Below are 18,519 nucleotides of genomic sequence, written 5' to 3'. Positions count from 1 at the left end.
GACTCCACATCATTAAGATGGCAATCCTCTCCAAGTTGATCCACAGATTCAAAACAATCCCTATCAAAATGCCAGCTGACGTCTTTGTAAAAATTGACAAGCTGATTCTAAATTCACATGGAATTTCAAGGGATTTCCAGCCAAAACAATCCTGAAAAAGAAGATTAAGGTAGGAGGACTCATACTTCCCGATTACTGCAAAGCAACAGTGCCAGTGTGGTGTTTGCACAGGGATATGTGTGTCGATGGTATAGAACTGAGTCCAGAAACAAATCCATCTATGGTCAACTGACTTTCAACAAGGATGCCAAGACTTCAGTGGGGAAAGAATAGTGTTTTCCACAGAAGAGAAGGGCAAGACAGCTTGGGCTCTGGGATCGGGCAGACTCCCTGTGAGACTCGCCATTGTCTCACTGTGGGACTCTGAGCAAGTGACCTTGTGCCTCTGAGCCTGAGTTTTCTCATGTGTCAATGGGAGGGCAATGAGGGGGTGCTCGTCTCGCGGGCATAGACACTCAAGATCCGCCCCAGTGTGTGAAGTGCTTAGCAGAGCTGGCCCCTTGGGCAAGTCCTGCGGGCAGGGGCCACAGTGGGAGTGGGACCGTGCTAGCGAGAGTTAGGGTCTGGTGCTCCCGCCACATCCTTCCCTCCGGGGAGCCCCTTTCTTGGGAACAGGCAGGGCCAGTGGGGCTTGAGTCTGCAGACCCGGCTTGGCGGCTTGGCCGTTCTGTGGGTGGTAATAAATGAACAGGAAAGGAGATTCCATTACGCAGGAATGTCTGGGGAGGGGGTGGGGAAGGAGCCGGCTGCTCTCCCAGCACCAGCCAGGCCTGCAGCTTTGATTGATGTGCCTTGCACCGCGGCAGCAGCGGTCTGGTGGAAGCAGGGGCCCTCGCTCACCCTCCTGGAGCTAGGCCAGCAGCCAGATGTTCTGGCCTTTGGGGAGCTGGAATGGGGGCAGGGGAGGCCGGCAGTGGGCCAGAGGGCAGCTGCCCAGATGTTGAGCCTTCCTGCCTCCTCCTCAGCAGCTGGGCTCAGGTGGCCTTGGTTCCACTGCTGACCTTTGGCCAGGGGCTGTGTATCCCTGGGCTTTGACCTTTCAGAATTGGGGATGGGGGTCGTGACTCGCTCTGGACTGCTGGGAGAGGCACATAGCTGCCCAGGAAAGGCTTTCGGCTCCAAAGAGGAAAACGTCCCACCTGCCCAAGGTTCTTGTATTATTCTGGCCAGGGCCTGAGCCCTCCATGGAGTAGGGAAATCCAGGCGAGGGCCTTGGATCTGTGATTTGGGGAGCGGGTCTGGAGCAGACCCCGGGCTGCTGTTCGGAGAAGGTTCCTCCCGTTAAGATAGACCTAAGGTATGTGGCCCCACGAGCTCTTCTCAGACATCACGATTATAGCAGAGAGTTTTTTTTTTTTTTTTTTTTTTTTGAGACAGAGTCTCGCTCTGTTGCCCGGGCTAGAGTGCCGTGGCGTCAGCCTAGCTCACAGCAACCTCAAACTCCTGGGCTTAAGTGATCCTTCTGCCTCAGCCTCCCAAGTAGCTGGGACTACAGGCATGCGCCACCATGCCTGACTAATTTTTTTTCTATATATATTTTTAGCTGTCCAGATCATTTCTTTCTATTTTTAGTAGAAACGGGGTCTCGCTCTTGCTCAGGCTGGTCTCAAACTCCTGACCTCGAGCAATCCTCCCGCCTCGGCCTCCCAGAGTGCTAGGATTACAGGCGTGAGCCACCGCGCCCGACCTGTAGCAGAGAGTTGCACAGCACCATCTCTGGTCCTTCCAAGGATTTTTTTTTTTTATTAAACACATAATAACTAGAAGAGAAAAGAAAAGAATATATAATGAACAACCAAAAAGAGAGTTAAATATCACCCAAGATTCCCTATGTAAAATAACTGACTGCTAATATGTTGGCGTAAGTTCCCTGTTATTTACATTCTGGGTCTATGTATGTATGTGTGTAGGTAGATTTGCCAAGACAGTGGGCTCATGGTATAGATCTGGCGCTGTAAGTAGCCTTGCTTCACTCAGCAGTGCTGCACATCTGCCCGTGTTAGGAAAGTAGATCTATGTCGCCCTTTTTAGTGCTTTTCCATGTGTGGCTGCCCCACGTCACTGGGCTGTTAGGTGATTTTCAAAATTTCCGTAATATGGACAATGCAACACTGAATCCCTTTGTACCTGCACCTTTGTACACATGTGGATTATTTCTGTGGGATAAATTCCAACACGTAGAACTGCTCAGGCGAAGAGTATGTCATATGAACTAATTTACCTTCACACACAGGCCCTGGTTCCCCCAGCTCTGCTCATGCCTGTCCCCCAGGAGCTGCCCTCCATGTCCGCTGGGCCCTGACCCCACCTTTGGAGGAAGGTGGTTGGTAGTGCCTGCAGAGTCCCTCACCTGTGGCTGTGGTGGCACTCTGGCCAGATGGGGTCTGCCTGCAGGCCCCAAACACATCCTTCCCCGTTGTTCCCTCTCCAGAGGAAACCATGGAGTGGGGAGGTCCTGGACCAGAACGGGGGTACCTTGGCTGAGTCCCTACCTGTGACTGGGGGAGCCAGGGTCACTGTCCTCATCAGTTCATATGGTCTGTGAGTGACAGCAGCTCCTCTGCAATCCTCCCGGTGGCAGGGACTTGTGTGACTGGCAGAGACTACGGTGGGCACGAGGGCAGGCCATTCGTGGCATGGGCACTTGCCCCAGGCACAGGCCTGTGCCATGACAAACCAGCTTGCCACTCACAGCCACGGGGAAGACCTTCCAGGGTGAGAGCAGCTCAGCCCTGGAGTGAGCTACTAAGGAAGACTCAGCCACTCCTCCTCGGGGACAAGGAGGTGTGACAAAGCAACATGAGCTGCAACCTCTCAGAGAAGGGTGGAGGAGGGTAATGGACTTGGGGGTGACCTCATGAGGCTTCCTGGAACTCAAGGATCCTGTCAACTGCACGGAGCTGGCACCTTTTGGGACATTCTCGTGCACACACTCTGATTTAACTTTGCATGCAGACCTGCTTGTCAACTACTGCCAGCAGCATTCTCTACCCTGCACACACACACACACACCACACACACAGGAGGCTACGCTTTCATTGCCTCACATAAGCATGATCACGTGCAGACACACAATAATAATATAATGATAATTGTAATACCCTATTTATTGAGCATTTACTATGTGCCAGGCCCTTCCCAGGCATTGTCTAATCCTCCCATTGTTAGCTCTATTGCATGGACAAGGTGAAGTCACCAGCCTAAGGTCACAGAGGTGCTGAGCAGAGGAGCCCCGCCCTTGGCACACACTCAGACACACCCTCCCCCCACCGCGGCCTCCGGGGCCTGAGGTAGCTCAGTGCTCACCACATAAATCCCCTCGGGCCTCACCCAGCCCTTGGTACACAGTCGAACAGACCTGGCTTGTCCAGATTTAGGCAGCTGGAGACGCAGTAAATCCAGGCTGTAAACCACCTTCCCGGCTTCTCATGTGGACCCAGCGTTTTCCCCAGGCCCGTGCTTCTGAGCTGAATGGGGGCAGCTGTGCCCACCCCTGCACCCCCGGTGCTGAGTCCTGTCCCCTTCCCTCCCTCGCGCTCTCTGCCTCCTGCCCTCTGGCCCTTTGCTCCCTCGAGCCACCCTTGAGGACCTCCCTACCCGCTGTGTGCCTGGTGGGGAGGGGAGCCCGGGTCCCCACCCTCAGGGAACTGACAGCCTCCCCAATGTGGCGGGTGCGTGTATGCGCCAGCACTTCCTATGCATCTCTTACATCCCTGGTAACCCAGCAAGTAGATACTATTATTACCATCTTTCCCTATTTTACAGATAAAAAAACCAAGGCTCGCAGCCAGTCAAGACTCAAACCTGGGTCTGTTTTCTCTAAAATCCCAGCTCTGCCAGTGGGCTGCACGGCCTTGGATGAGGCTTTGGCAGGGAGCTGGGATTTGAGCAGCCCTGAAAAACGATGGGAGGAGAGAGGGGCATTCTGGGAAGTGGGCACTGTTGGAAACAAGGTATGGAGGCTGAAATGTGCCTGGTGAACCCCAGGGTGGGGCAGAGCAGTCGGGGTGGGGGGATTATGGCTAAGGGAGCCATGGGAGCGCTTGGCATCCTCAGATTTTGTCCTTGGAGGAAGGACCAACAGGTAAGCCTGGCCCAGGTACCCAGGTCTGGGGAGCCCTTGGAGGCTCTGCCAGGGTTGGCCCCAGAGGAGCCGCTGGACGCCCTGAGCGGGGCAAAGGTCTCCTTGGCGTCATAAACCAGGCTCCATGGAAGGAGGAGCCAAGAGGCCCCTAGTGGCTGTGCCACCCCCACAGAGGGACGCTGCCAGGGGCCGGCACGGGCACCAGGCTCCGAAGGTCCTCAGGACACGTCGGCATCAAGTTCCTGGGTGTACGGGGCAGCTGCAAGCCAGTGTGCAGGGCTGGCGGAGGTGAGTGCCAGGCAGAGGCTGCCCCTGTCCTTGGCAGACCCGGTGGGGCTGGAAAATGGGGGAAGGAGAAGGGAAACCCCATCCCTGCCAGTCGTGTCTCTCTAGGAAGCTGAGGCCAATGCTGCGATGTGCTCAGTCAAATCCCAAAGTCACAGAGCTTTGAACCAATCACACTGTACCGGAGCCTGTGAATGACTCAGCCGGGACCCTCCTAAGCACACCCGGTGGGCTCCCTTCCCACCTTGATTCCCCGTCTTCCAGCTGCGTGCCCCCTCCTCCTTCAGGCCTCAGCCCAGGTGACTCCTCCTCAGGGAAGCCTGCCCTGATGCCTGCCCCTACCCCCACTACAAACTGGAGATGGGCTCAGACTCCTCCAGAACATCATGCTAAAACTGGGGCTTCCCGTATCATAGTTTGCAATTATATATACTCACTCATTCGTGGGATTATTTGGTTGACATTGTGCCTTCTCTAGCTGCAAGCTCTGAGAGGGCAGGAGATGTGTCTGTCATGTTCACCAGAATAGGCTTGGACCCTGTTGAACAAGCGGATAAATGGAAGGGTGGATGTATATACTATACGTATGCACATGTGGATGGATGGATGGACGGATGGTGGATGGATGGGTGGGTGGGTGAGTGGAAGAATGTATAGATGAACGGATGCTGGGTCAGTAGCGGGAGTGGATGGGTGGATGGGTGGGGGATGGAAGATAGATGGAGGGATGGCTTACTGGATGTGTGGGTGGAGCTTTAAAATATTAGACTTGTAGAATGTTAATAATCATGAAACTCTTGAATGCTAAAGTCATATACTTTTTATTGATCATATTGTTAAAACATAGCTCAGCGTTATAATTAGAAGGGGCAATTCCAAATTTTAAGAGGTGAGCAGGTAGCCTCTGAGAAGTAAAATACATTTGTCCAAGGCCACACAGCAAATTAGGTGACCCCCAAATCCCTGTTTTTTCACCACTCTGGGAAACAACCTCTGGGAAAGGGCTCGAAATCCCTCTATCTAGTCCTATCTCTTCTGAGGTTTCCTTGTGACCTGGAACACGTTGTTGGGATTCCATTTTCTCTTTAAAAGAAAAGGTTGGCTCTTTCCCGGGGCCCAAATCTAGCATTTCCTTTGCATTCCGGGAAGGCCGGGCTCGTTGGGCTTCGTCAGGCCTGGGTGCAGCTGCCCCCTGCACCTTTCTCAAAGCCCAGGGGGGCTGTTGGGGCTGCACCAGGCCGTGGGGGTGAAGTGAGGCCCGGTCCTGGGGGACAGACAAGCCTCCCTGCTCCCTCGAGCCAGCCTGACCCCGAGCTGCGTCTCCACACGTGATTTTCCACTCTCTGGGGTGCCCCGGACTGCAGGCTGCGGAAGGGCCCCTTAGTGAGTTTCTGGCTCCACACACCCTGCCTGGAACTTCCTTATGGCCCTGGACTCCTGCAACCCAGCCCTGACCCCCGAAGCTGTTAGGGGGTGCTCTCTGGGGTGAACTCCCCCAGAGCCGGCCTCGACCTGCCTGTCCTCCACGGTTGGCAAGGGAGGGCTTCCGTGGCAGCCGTGGAAGAAGCAGGTCTTAGGTGTGCTCAGAGCCCAGACTCAGGACGGTGAGCGTCAGAGAGAAGGGGGCTCATTCCGTTCGTGCATGTGAGGGGACAAGAACCACGCCATGTGGCAGAGGTGTCGGTGTGGGGAGTGGGGAGACGGGGACAGAGGAGAGAAGGGGAGGCTGGGGCGGTGCTCCCAGGGGCTCCCAGGGGCCATAAAGTCAGGCTGAGGCCTTTGGACTTTAACCTGTACAGAGTACAGAACCATTTGTTTTAAAAAAAAACCTTTTGCATTTTTTGACATTAAAAAATTCATATAGCACACTCATTGTTAAAAAAAAAAGCAAACAGTACAACTGAATGTTCAATGAAATATAAATTTCCCTTCCCCTCCCGTAGTTCCCTCCCGAGAAGCAACCCCTGTGGACAGGTCTTGTACACCCTTGGATTAACGGCCTAAGCTATGTTGATTCAGTGTGTCCGCCCCTCCCTTCGTAAGTGGCAGCATATTAAACACACCATTCTCTGTTCCAGTGTAGCTTCATAGACCCTTTCTCAGCAGCACCTGTGTGTCCGTCTGTGGGTTTGGCCCCACTTGCTGTCCTGCACACGGACGCTCCACACTTCGTCACCAGTCCTTCCAGATGGACATTGACATCGTTTCTAGGCTTTTGCTTACACAAACAATCCTGCGACAGATATATCCTGGTGCGTCCACCTTTGAGCACACGTGCTGGTACATGTGCTGGGTGGCTTCCCAGCAGCGCACCGCTGGCCAGAGGGCATGTGCGTGCAACTCAGCAGATATCACCGCATTGCCACCTCAGGAGGCTCAGAGGAGGGCAATGACAGGCGGCCTCCCAGGTCTAGTCAATTGCTGATGCATTTGGCAGGGGACGGAAAGAGCAAAATGTTGGATTATGAGCCACGCAGTCTTGAGGTCTGAGATGGGCTAAAGGATCTTCAAATGAGGATTCCTTCTGAGTCCCCGGGAGCCTTTCCAAGCCCCCGGCTCCTGTGCTCTCTCTGGTGCTTTCTGGAGCCTGGAAGAGAAGAGCCCCAGAAGACGGTTCCTTTGCTGTGGGGAGAGAGGTCCCCAGCTCACAGGCCATGCAAGGACCCTCATCCACCTGGGGTGGCTGCAAACAGCCTAGTAGGGGGAGGACAGGCTGCCGACAGCTGCGAGGAGCCGAGTTCAGCCAAAACCCGCGCGGAGGGCTGCCAAGAGTTTCCTCTTTTCATTTTTCCAAGCCTTGTGCTTTGGGCTGGGGCACAGTGTCATCCTCATGTTTCCTATTACTTTACAAGGCTCCCATCAAAGCGCCAGCCGCGCAGGCCCTTTGATGTCTGGGCTGGAGCCTGCCTCCGCCTTGGGGGGAAGCATCTTTGCTGAGGGGCAAGAGGGGAGTGAGGCCTGTGATGCTCCCCACGCCACTCCCCTGTGTGTCCTCCTGGCTCCACTCCGGCTGGGACCCAGGCCCCTGGAGCGGGGCAGAGGGACCACCACAGGGTGGCCAAGCTGAAAGGCCTCTATGACAGAGCCCAGGGATGCAGAGGCCCAGAGAGGGCAAGGGGGCTGCTCCAGGCCACACAGCAAGTTGGTGGAGCACTCCAGCGCTGGTGGCGATCAGATGCTGGGTGGGACGCAGAGGCGCTTCTGCCAGGGGCAAGGCGAGCCTGGCAGGCAGCCTTTGCTTCTCCAGGTCTCTCAGTTTCCCTCCCTCACGTCCTAGAACTCTCTGGGAGCTGATACCCTGCAGCTGAGGGTGGTGCTTATGTGCGGGTGTCCGCAGCCACCCTGCCCTGCCTGGGTTCAAATCCTGGGCTCCGTCCCTTTTAGCTATGTGACCTTGAGCAAGTTACTTAACACATCCGAGCCTCTCCGTGATGGGATGATGGCAATTCCCGCCTCTGAGGGTCCCTGTGAGGGTGGGTGAGAGGATGCATGGAAAGGACTTAGGACAGCGCCTGCCTGCTACGGGACAGTCTCAGAAAGAATGGCTCTTGCTGATGAAGGAGAAGAAGAAGAAGAGGAAGAAGGCAATGCTTTCTAGAGAAGGGGCTCATGTGGAAGAGACTTGCTGGTGTCCTCCCCCGGACCCGGTCCTGGTCCGGGGGGGCTGGGTCCTCACTGCAGCCCAGGGAATTAGCTCCTTCCCTGCTCCCCTCCCAGCCCCCACCTCTCACCCCAGGGCTCTCTCTGAGCCCCAGGGTTGGGCTCAGAGGGGGTGGGGGACAGATGAGGACAAGGTGCCAGGCATGGGGTGGGGGCACCGCTGGTGTCTGGACCGGAAGGTCTGGTCGGTGGGAGGGGTGTCTGGAGGACGTGGCCCTGCAGCCCTGACTGCCAGAGGCAGCCAGAGTGGAAGGGGGGTGGGATTCTTGGCAAGGCTGAAAAGGGCTGGATTTGACTTGGAAACACATTGAGAAGTCCCTGGCGGCTGCCTCCTCAGAAACAGCCTCTCTGAAGTCGAGCCCGGGCCAGGGAGGCTGTTTTGTATAAAGCGGCTCTGGGGACCTCAGTGATGGAGAACCGGCCGAAACCTCTCCCCCAGAATTGCAACACACGCAGAGAGCCTCCGGCACTTCCTACAGGCCTGCCCTGGGGGGCTGGAGAATTCCAGCCGTCCAGCAAGTGCAGGACAGGGGACAGGCCAGGGCAGGAGGGGACCCCGGAGCTCACAGATGGGGAATGGGAGAAGTGCCTTCTCAGATGGCCCCAGCCTTGGTCGCCTGGCCTCCACCTTCCTGCTTTTTGTCATATCTGTGTTTAGCCTGTGATATGACTTATGTAACATTTTAAAAATATTGGTTCACTTTTGAAAACTTGAATACAATTATTTCAGAAGGAACTTTATTTTGCTACTCTAAAGGGAGGACTTCAGTGTCTTGAGTATCACTTGCCGAACATAGTAACCATATAAATAAAAGACAATAAAAACAAAACCATGTTGTTAAACTTTACCTAGAGCCTGAGGCGGGCTCCCTCTCTGATACAAAGGGAGACTAGCAAGCGTGAGAGCTGTGTTAAAGACAGGCTAGCGCTCCACTAAGACTTCCTTCTTGGTTAGACTTGCCAGACCCAATGCAAGACATCCAGTTAAACTTGAATTTCAGGTAAACAATGAATTATTTCTTTAGTATAAGTATGTCCCAAATATTGCATAGGCCCTACCTATACTGGAAAAAGGTTATTTGTTGTTTATCTGAGATTCAACTTTAACTGGGCATCCTGTATTTTTACTTTCTAAATCTGACAACCCTACCTTTGATGAATGAAGACTTTTTAAGAATTTTTAAAGGGACAATTTTTTCTTTGTGAAGAGATCAGCTGTTTCCATGTGGTGTCTCTGTCTTTATGCCGCCAGAAAAAAAAAAAAAAAAAAAAATTCTTGAGAATGACTGTTGAGATTCCAGGTGGATTTAGAGCAACGAGGCACACTAGGGTGGGGGTTTGGAGGTGGGCAAGAGCATTCGGGGTTGGGGGGATTCTGAATGCTCCAGGGGGAGAAGGAGGCCCTGGGGCTGGGCCCTGGAGGTCAGCTAGCGCAAGGCAACAATCCCGGAGTTCTGAGCACCCTTCCCCTCTCTGACCTGTGGCCTGAGGGACAGAGGACACTCCTCGGGTATAAAGGCCTGACCCCGCCCTCAGAGGACAGAGGAGCTTGTGTTGGAGTGACTGCGGTTTGTGAGCAGGAGTGACTCTGTGTGTTTGCCCACATCACACCCTCTCGGGACGGAAAAGGGCTTTTGAAGGCTTCTCCTCTAACTTTTCCTCCCACCTCTGCTCACCCCACGTGGGAATCTAAAACTTGTCTCGAGTGACAGGGTGCTCACTACCTACCAAGGTATCGCTTTCCATGACTGGGCAGCTTTGACTTGTAGAAAGCTCTTCCTTCAACCGAATAGAAATCCACCTCCCCATAGAGTCCCTGTAGATTCACTTCTGCCTTCTGAACAGGGTGCCCCACTCTGGCCCAGGACAACCCTTCAGAGGTTTGTCAGCGTGGCGATAGCCCACCAGAGACCCAACTCTTCGGAGTGTACCCCTTACGGTCTGGTCTCTGGCTTCCTCGTTCACAGAGAAAGGGGCTTGGGACCCTGGCCTTGGTCATACCTGGAGTGGCCCCGACATGTGTGCTGTCTCCAGGCAGGGAGCGAGGAAGAGGCTGGCCATGGGAACGCTGGGAGCGGAGGCCAGGACAGAACCAGGACAGGGCGGGAAGTTCCTAGCCTGCGGATGCTCAGTCTGCAGGGGTTGCAGGAGGAACCCTGGAGCCGTGGGTTCTGTTCCCCGCGCAGTCCCTAATTTGCTCCATGACTTCAGGGACTCGTCTCTCCTTTCTGGGCCTTAGCTCTGTTTTACATGCTGTGAGTGGCTCGGTCTATTTTTACAGGCAAGAACATTCGGGTCTGTTCTGGTTGGTCGGCGCTGGCTGGAGTTCTGTGATAAGAAGGCGTCTGAGGCAGTGTCTGGGTTTGGAGGGGACACGGACAGTGTGTGGCCAGTGGAATGGTGGTCTGGGAGCTGCGCAGGTGCCTGCTGTGGTCTTGAGGGGGCTGCCAGCTCTGGCAGTGTGTGGCTCTGGAATGACAAAGCCCCACGAAATGACGCGGTCCGTGAAGTCAGATTTGGGGTAGGGCATGTCCCTTCTGGGCGGAGGGGGCTGCCCTGCATGGCTGTGCTGACCCTGGCGCTGTCCCTCTCCAGCCTGCCGACGGTCAGGTGTGTGTTAGCTGCCACCCTGCCACCCAGATGGCCGGAGGACAGAGGCGCTCTGTGGGATCCTGCGTGCAGCCAGGACTCACGCTTGAGAGGGTGTGGAGGGCAGCAGGGGAGCTGGGCGATTGCAGGTGGGGCTTCTCTGCCAGAGGGAGGGTCTTTAGGGAGCAGAAACTTGGGTCAGAGCTCGGGCTTGGCTGCTGCATAAGGGGCTTTCTCTCCATCTCTGCCTCGAGGGGCTGGGGGGCTAGAAGAGGGGAAAGCCCAGACTGAGTATCTCAGAGGGGTCCTGTTGAGTATTCAAGCTGGGCAGAGTCCCTGAAAATCACCCAGTCTTTCCCTCGACCTGCAGACAGGCCTTCCTGACCCATGGCCAAGGAAGTGGGTGTTGCTAACCTGCCTGGCCTCCCTTTGCCCCTGGATCTGCTGCTGTCTCACTGTGTGGCCTTTGTCCAGCCCCTTTCCCTCTCTGAGCCTCCATTTCCCCAACCCTAGGAGGGAGGATTTGTGTAGCTGGTCCCGGGTCCCACATTTGCAGACTCCAAGTTCTCCATCATCATCATAGTACGCTCTTAGAGTTCCCAGAACATTTTCTTAGTGACCATTTAGTTTCTCTCCCAACAACCTGGTGAGTGGGCATGGTGAGCAGTATCCCTCCAAATATTTATTCATTCATTTTTTGAGACAGGATCTCACTCTGTCACCCAGGTTGGAGTATAGCGGCGTGATCATAGCTCACTGCAGCCCCAAACTCCTGGGCTCAAGTGATCCTCTCACCTCAACCTCCGGAGTAGCTGGGACTACAGGTGTGCATCACCACACCTGGCTAATTTTTTCATTTTTTGTAGGGACAGGGTCTTGCTGTGTTGCCCAGGCTGGTCTCAAACTCCTGGCCTCACCAGATCCTCCCGCCTTACCCTCCCAAAATGCTGGGATTACAGGTGTGAACCACCATGCCCAGCCCTCCAATTTGTTTCAGATGATAAAATTGAGGCTCAGAGACGGGGAAGGCTCTTTGAAGATCACACAGGGAGGTAGTAGTTGAGCTGGGACTCCTGCCACTGCATTGAGACCTCCATCCACAGCCCCGGGAGTTTGCAAGGGGCTTCAGTGGGACCCCAGATGCTGTGGAGGAGCAGAGTGTGGGGGAGGAAGGGGACAGGTTGGAGCAGGTGCAATTGCTTCATTGCCTGCTTTCTGTAGGGATTTCCATGTAGGAAGTCTTTTGAGGAAAAAATATGTATGTCTAAAAGGTTTGAAAGCCAGGCCGGGCGCGGTGGCTCATGCCTGTAATCCTAGCACTCTGGGAGGCCGAGGCGGGTGGATCGCTCGAGGTCAGGAGTTCGAGACCAGCCTGAGCAAGAGCGAGATCCCATCTCTACTAAAAATAGAAAGAAATTATCTGACCAACTAAAATATATATAGAAAAAATTAGCCGGGCATGGTGGTGCATGCCTGTAGTCCCAGCTACTGGGGAGGCTGAGGCAGAAGGATTGCTTAAGCCCAGGAGTTTGAGGTTGCCGTAAGCTAGGCTGATGCCACGGCCCTCACTCTAGCCTGGGCAACAAAGCAAGACTCTGTCTCAAAAAAAAAAAAAAAAAAAAAAAAAAAAGAATTGAAAGCCATGTACTATTGCAGAACTTCTCAGGTGGAAGCTAAGACGAACCGTCTTGTGAGCTGTACAAGCTCTGGGTTGGATTAAGCAAGAATTTCATGTGTCTAATGGAAATGAAGGGGATTTGCACATTTCAGATCAGAGACATTTAGCACATGATGACACTGGGTTGGGGCAGAAAACTTCAAAACACATAAAAGTACAAATTATGAAAATGTGAGCATCACAAAGTGTTAATGCTGGAAGGATCTTTATTTTATTTTTTGTATTTTAGAGACGGGGTCTTGCTCTTGCTCAGGGCTCAGGCTGGTCTTGAACTCCAGAGCTCAAGCGATCCTCCCGCCTTGGCCTCCCAAAGTGCTAGGATTATAGGCGTGAGCCACCGTGCCCAGCCTTGAAAGGATCTTTAGAAACCATCTGGCCCATCCGGACCTCCCTGCTCTTTACTAAAGGGAAACTGAGGCCCAGAGAGAGGAGGGAATTTGGCCTAGTTCACACAGCATCAGTGACAGAGACAGGACTAGAATTTGGGTCTCCTGGCTTCCCTGACAATTTAGGCACAGGCCACTTTCTGGGGAGGTGACAGGGGAGGGGGACAGGGGAGGGGGAAGGAAAGAAGGGGTGGGGGCCTGGGGACAGGCAGACGAGAGGTATGTGGGGCCCAGCCACTCGCTGATAAGAGACCCACAATACCATTCCAAGGGGATATTTTATCAAGATGTAATTTTTCCCGCTGCAGACACTATTTTCTTTCTCGTGCAGACTGTGCTGGCCTTCGAGATAAGGCGCCTAGACATGTTCACACTAAGGCAGCCAAAACATGAGGCAGGAGGAAAGAAATTCCCTTCTTAGTCTCCCCCGACCCGAGTCCGCTCCCCCCTCATTTCCTCTCATTCTCTCCAAGTTCTCATGCCCCCCCACCCCCAGCTGGCTGGCCCCTTCCTGCCTTCCCGTAAGTCAGCCCAAAGGAGCCAGGAAGGTATGTGGCCAGCGCAGGTCAAAGGAGAGAAGCATGGAGGGGCGTCCCCCTGGGAAAAGAGGCCCCGGCCAAGGCTCTCCCATGACTGTGCAGGGCGGGCAGGTGGGGGTGGGGCCTGGTGCCTTCTCCCCCAACCCCAGTCTCGGAGCAGAGCACGGAGCTTGCTCTGGTTTGGGGGTTTAAGCTGCAGGTGATTAAAGCTCCCCCAACTGCAGATTTTCTACTTCCTGACCCCCATTCCTGATCTCCTAATCCACGGTTTGATGGGGATTCCTAGGGTGGGGGGCTTCCCTGCCTACTTCCATATAAAGACCCCCAGACTGAAGAGATCTGGCCAGGGAGGAGATCTGGGATCCTGACCCAACGAATCCACCAGTCACTCACTGTTGGACTAGTCCCTTCTGCTCTCTAGGCCCTCTCGGCCTCAGTTTCCCCATCTGCCCCTGAAGGGGGCTGGACTCATATATGTTGGCCGTGAAATTCTACCTCTGGCTTTTTCAGAAGACGATAGAACACATCCCAGGCCTCCTGGGTACTTGGAGAGCTGACGGCATGGCCCCCGTGCACCAGTACCCCGCCCCTGCTCTGCTCAGGAAGCCCACCCCGCCCTCCACATCTGGATGGAATTTACCCCCCAAGGCAACTCAATTACCAGCGATCTGATCAGGACGGCTCATGTGTCAGAGGGGGCCCTGGTGGAGGTTGCTCTGCCAGAGATGAGGGTTCCCGGGCCTGCAATCTTCCACCCCTCTCACTGCCCAGGGGACCTTCCTGAGGTCCCTGGGGAGATGGGGTCCAATAAGCCATGTCCTGCTCTTATCCTCCTAGCAAGGGGAGGGGACCCTGAGGGGTTGCCCCCTCCTGCACTGGCTTAGGCCCCCCATTCAAAGCCCCGAATCAGGACATGGAGGCTGGAGTGTGAGGGAAGATGGTGTACGAATTTTACACCCCCTGGTCCACAAAGCGCCCTGCCAATGGTGTCTTCTCGGGGTGGTGCCCTCCTGACTTCTGTCTGCATTCTGAACCCAAGCAGGGAGCCTGGGTGGTAAGGCGGGTAGGCGAGTGAGGGTGTGGGCTAGTGCTGTGTCTTGGTAAGCCCTAGGAAGTCAGGATAATCCTGCTGTCTTCCTGTGGCTTCTGCCAAGCTGGCTGGTGGGCTTTGGGGCTTCCTGTTCCTTTACGTCTACACTTGAGACCTCTTATTCTGCACCTGTTGCTCAGGTACTGCTTTCCTGGACATTGCACCTTCTTGCTGCCTCCCGCCCCTCACCATCAGGGTGCACAGGAGGCTCACTGAGCCCAGGAGTTCTGGGCCGGAGTGTGCTGTGCTGATTGGACTTCCACATTCGATTTGGATCCATATAGTGACTTCCTGGGAGTGGGAGACCACCAGGTTACCTATGGAGGGGTGAACTGGCCGGGATCGGAAACAGAGTGGGTCAGAACCCTCAAGCTCATCAGCCGAAGGATCCCACCTGTGCACAGGCACTGCCCTCCAGGCGACACCGCGGTCATGGGCTCCACGAAGGCCGGGTAGAGCCTTCCAGGCTGCGGAAGCAGTGCACACACCGGCGGACACACTGCCTCCCTGCACCCGAGAGTCTAGGCAGGGCCACTGTGGTGTTCAATCCAGCCAATACTCACTAATGCAAGTTCAGAACAAGGCGCTGTGCTTGTCGCTGCTGCGGGGAGAAGAAAAGCCTGAGGCCGAGTGTCACTCCTCGAGGGGCTCACCCCTGTCACTGGGGATAGAAAACACTGACCCCAGGGCCAGTCTGTGCAGCAGGTTAGAGCACAGGCTGGCGCCAGCGGCCACACCTGGGTACTGGCTGTGCCACCGACAGGCTGGGGGGCGTTAGGCAAACGGTTCCGTCTCCCACCCAGTCTCATGTGGTTGTCAAGAAGGAGCGTGTGACGCATGTGAAACCCTCAGCGCTGTGCCCAGCATAGCGTCAGTGCTCCACGAATGGCAGTTTTATTTTTATTTTGTGAAATAATTGACATCCAGACGATAACTTCGCACCTACCTGGAAAATTTCCTAATGCAGAAGCTAGGCCAGAACTCCCAGGAAGCTCCCCTTCTAAAAAGGCCTCAAGCTGTTACTGATGGAGAGTTCCGCGTCTGTGCACCAAAGCCCGTAGGCCGTCCTCGTCCTCACAGGGAGCTGGCGAGGAAGTGGAAGGGACGGCTGTGACGGTGGTCGGGGGAAGGGCTGCCCCGAGGGGGTGGCCGATGTGGGTGGAGGGTCTGGGGTTGGGAGGAAGAGGGAGATGAAGGGGGTCAGGCTCACAGGGGTATCGAACCTCCTCTAAACCCCTGGACAGCGTGGGGCGCTGCTGTTCTCTGTGGGGGTGCCCAGACAGAAGGGCTTCCTCAGAAGCTGGCTGTGGGTGCAGGTGCAGGTTACATGGGGCCACCCGTGGGCAAGGAGGCCGGTCGGGGCCTGTCGGGACTCAGACAGGATTTAATGCCAGGATCCATCTGCAACATAAAATTCCAGACGGGGAAATCACCACGTCCTGGGTGAAGCCCCTCTCACATGCTTTATGTCACGTGATCTTCACAGTTCAGGGAAACGCTTATCTCTGCTTCACAGGTGAGAAACTGTGTGCTTAGAGAAGGGACCTCACACAGCTCGTCTGTGGCCGGGCGAGGCTGAGAACTCGGGTCTCCTGCTCCAGCATCAATACTCCTTTTTCCTGGAGGGTCTGGGGTGTCTGCCTGGCAGGGCCAGGAGAGTGACTGTTATTAGATGCAGAGACATTCAGGGGAACGGGGTGCCGGGCTGTCTTGGGACCAGGGCTGGGGCCAAGCAATGAGGGAGCCCCCTGAGGGCCACACGCCCCGGCTGGGGACCAGCCCCACCACTTACCACCAGTGTCGCTGGGAAGCATCTGAAGCTCTCTGAGCCTCAGTTGCCCTCAAATGGGGACAACTGTGGCACCCACTGCAAGGCGTGTCGGTGAAGACGGAGGCTCTTTCTGTGCTGCAGCATGGGAGGGCGTGGGCCGTCTCGCAGTGACTGCTGCAGCCCTGGCGCTGGGCACGGCTTGGGCACGGCAGGGCCTAGTCAATATCATTCGAATAAATGGTTTGCGCTGTGCTGACCACCGAACTAAATGGAAGGTTGGCCAGCTGGGGGCCAGGACTGAATTCTAACAGGAGAGGGGAGCTGAGGCTGCCTCTGGAGGATGAGCAGACACCCCGGGGAAGCTGTGCAGACCAGGAGGAAGGGGCCCTGACTGCAGGCAGCTGGGGACAGCTCGGCGCCAGAGCCACGCCAACAAGCACAGGCTCAGAAGATCCAGGTTCAATGTTCTGTTCTGCTGTCCTCTTGCTGTGTGACTCTGGCCCTCTCTGGGCCTCTGTTTGAGTTCCCAGAGGACAGATGGAGGGCATAGGGTGACTGGGAGCTGAGCTGTCAGGGAGGGAGGCTCCTGCACCTGAGGCCTCCGGGCCTGTTGGGATCTGCCGGCCCGAAGGGGATTTCCTGGGGCCGGCCCAGTTCCCAGCCCTGCTGACGTCGCCCCTGGATGGGTGCCCAGAGCAGCACTCCAGGGGAAAGGCAGGCGGGCACTCTCCCAGCCCACATGCCGGGCCTCCCTCTGGCTCTGGGGTCTCCCCACCTCCACCCCCAGGTGAGGAAATGGGGGATCCCTCCTGTTGAGAGAAGACAGGCACTGACTCTTGGCCCAAGATCCCGATTTGCTGTGTGACCTCAGGCAAGTTCCTGCCCCTTTCTGGGCCTTGGTCCCCGGTCTTTGCAAGAGGAGAGCGGAGATTGCCAAGCTCTTTTGGAACTCTAACACTCTAGGATCCGACTGGGGGCTGGGGTCCTGGGAGAGGGAATGGCGTGGGGGGCTGGATTCTAGGGACTGGCTTCCCGCTATAGCGCAGAAGGCGTGGGGCAGCGGGGGCGTGCCGGGGGCGAAAGGGAGCCCCAAGTCCTCCAGGTGGCTCCAAGAGGGGGCAACACAAGCCCGAGGTTTTAGAAACATATTTATTTTTAAGTGTCCTGTGTCACTGGGGGCTTTCTCTTTGGGTTTTGAAATGCTCCAGAAGTCAGCGCCCTGCATGCGTCTGTTTGCCGAGCGGAACATGGGCTGTATTTATTCATCCTTTAGCCCGAGCCCTTAAAAATATAGACGGCTAATGTCTTCAGTATGTATGAAATATCCCATATGCTCGGAAACAAAAGGGGCTCTGTTATTAAAGTTTCATTTCCACACGCCCCCTCCCCTCCCTCCCGCCCGCCCCCCTGACACCCTGCCCTCCTCCCATCCCGCTCAGCCTGCTCGAGACGGAGGAGAGCGAGGCTGCAGGCGGGCAGGCGGCGGGCAGCCGGGCAGCCGCGGATGGGGCCCGGGCACAGCCGGTCCCTGTGTCAGTGGGTGCGGCGTCCGGCTCCAGGTGAGGGGGCGACCTCGGCGAGAGAGACCGGGGTCTTCCAGGGGAGAGGGACCTCGGGGTCCCCGGGATGGCCAGAGGGAGAGTAGGGGTGGAGGTGGCCCTTCTTGTGGGCGCCTGTGGGGCCGGGGCCCTGGCAGGGCCCTGCTGTCTGGGACGGAAATGCCCGCTCTGCCGCTAACTGAAACCACATGTGTCTCCCAGGCAGCGGGGCAGAGACGCCGCCAAGCCTGGGGCTTGGGGCTGGGGGAGGAAAGATGCAGGCTGGCCCCGCCGCGTGCCCCGGGTGGGTGAGGGGCCGCGCAGGAGGGCTTGGGGTCACTCGCATCTGTACAAGTGAGAGTGTGTCGAAGAGTGTGAGTGAACGTCGGAGTTCCACGTGTGTGCCTGTTGCGTGAGTGTGTGTGCATGTGTGTCTGCGCGTGAGCCCGGCTGCAGGTCGCAGTGTCCCTGCTCGCCGTGGTCCCCCTCTTGGCCTCCTGTGGCCGGAGCCCTCGGGAGACTCCTGCCTGTCACCCAGAGCTTGGGGCCTTCTGGCTGCCTCCTGGGAGGGTCCTGTGGGGTGGGGAGACACCCCAGCTGAGTGGGTGGGCGTCCTCACCAAGCTGGGACTCCCTGTGGCCACCATCGTCCTCTGTTCCTCCTGCCCAGCTCCGTCTCTGGCACCTGCACATCCTCTCCCCGCCTCCCAGAGGGACACGCTGGGAAGCAGAGCAGGGAGGTGATAACAGTCCCTTCTCCCACATCTGTTTCCATCTTTTCAGAGTAGTCACCTCCGGGAGCTGGGCACTGTCACTATAGCCCTGGAAGGGGACAGCTTG

The 18,519-nt window shown here is 56.1% G+C and overlaps 1 protein-coding gene across 2 annotated transcripts in view; it reads left to right on the top strand.

The window, feature by feature from the left end:
• The first annotated feature begins 4,328 nt into the window (after positions 1-4,328).
• SYNPO (synaptopodin) overlaps positions 4,329-18,519 on the top strand; it is a 64,312-nt gene continuing 50,121 nt past the window's right edge. For both annotated transcript variants that reach the window (XM_069483917.1, XM_069483918.1), the window contains exon 1: positions 4,329-4,432. The gene's annotated coding sequence lies outside the window, so the exon portion shown is untranslated. The remainder of the gene's footprint in view (positions 4,433-18,519) is intronic.

This window comes from Eulemur rufifrons, chromosome 10 (assembly GCF_041146395.1).
Source record: "Eulemur rufifrons isolate Redbay chromosome 10, OSU_ERuf_1, whole genome shotgun sequence".
Taxonomy (NCBI): domain Eukaryota; kingdom Metazoa; phylum Chordata; class Mammalia; order Primates; family Lemuridae; genus Eulemur; species Eulemur rufifrons.
The sequence above is the reverse complement of the archived record's forward strand: the minus strand, read 5'-3'. Positions and strand labels throughout refer to the sequence as shown.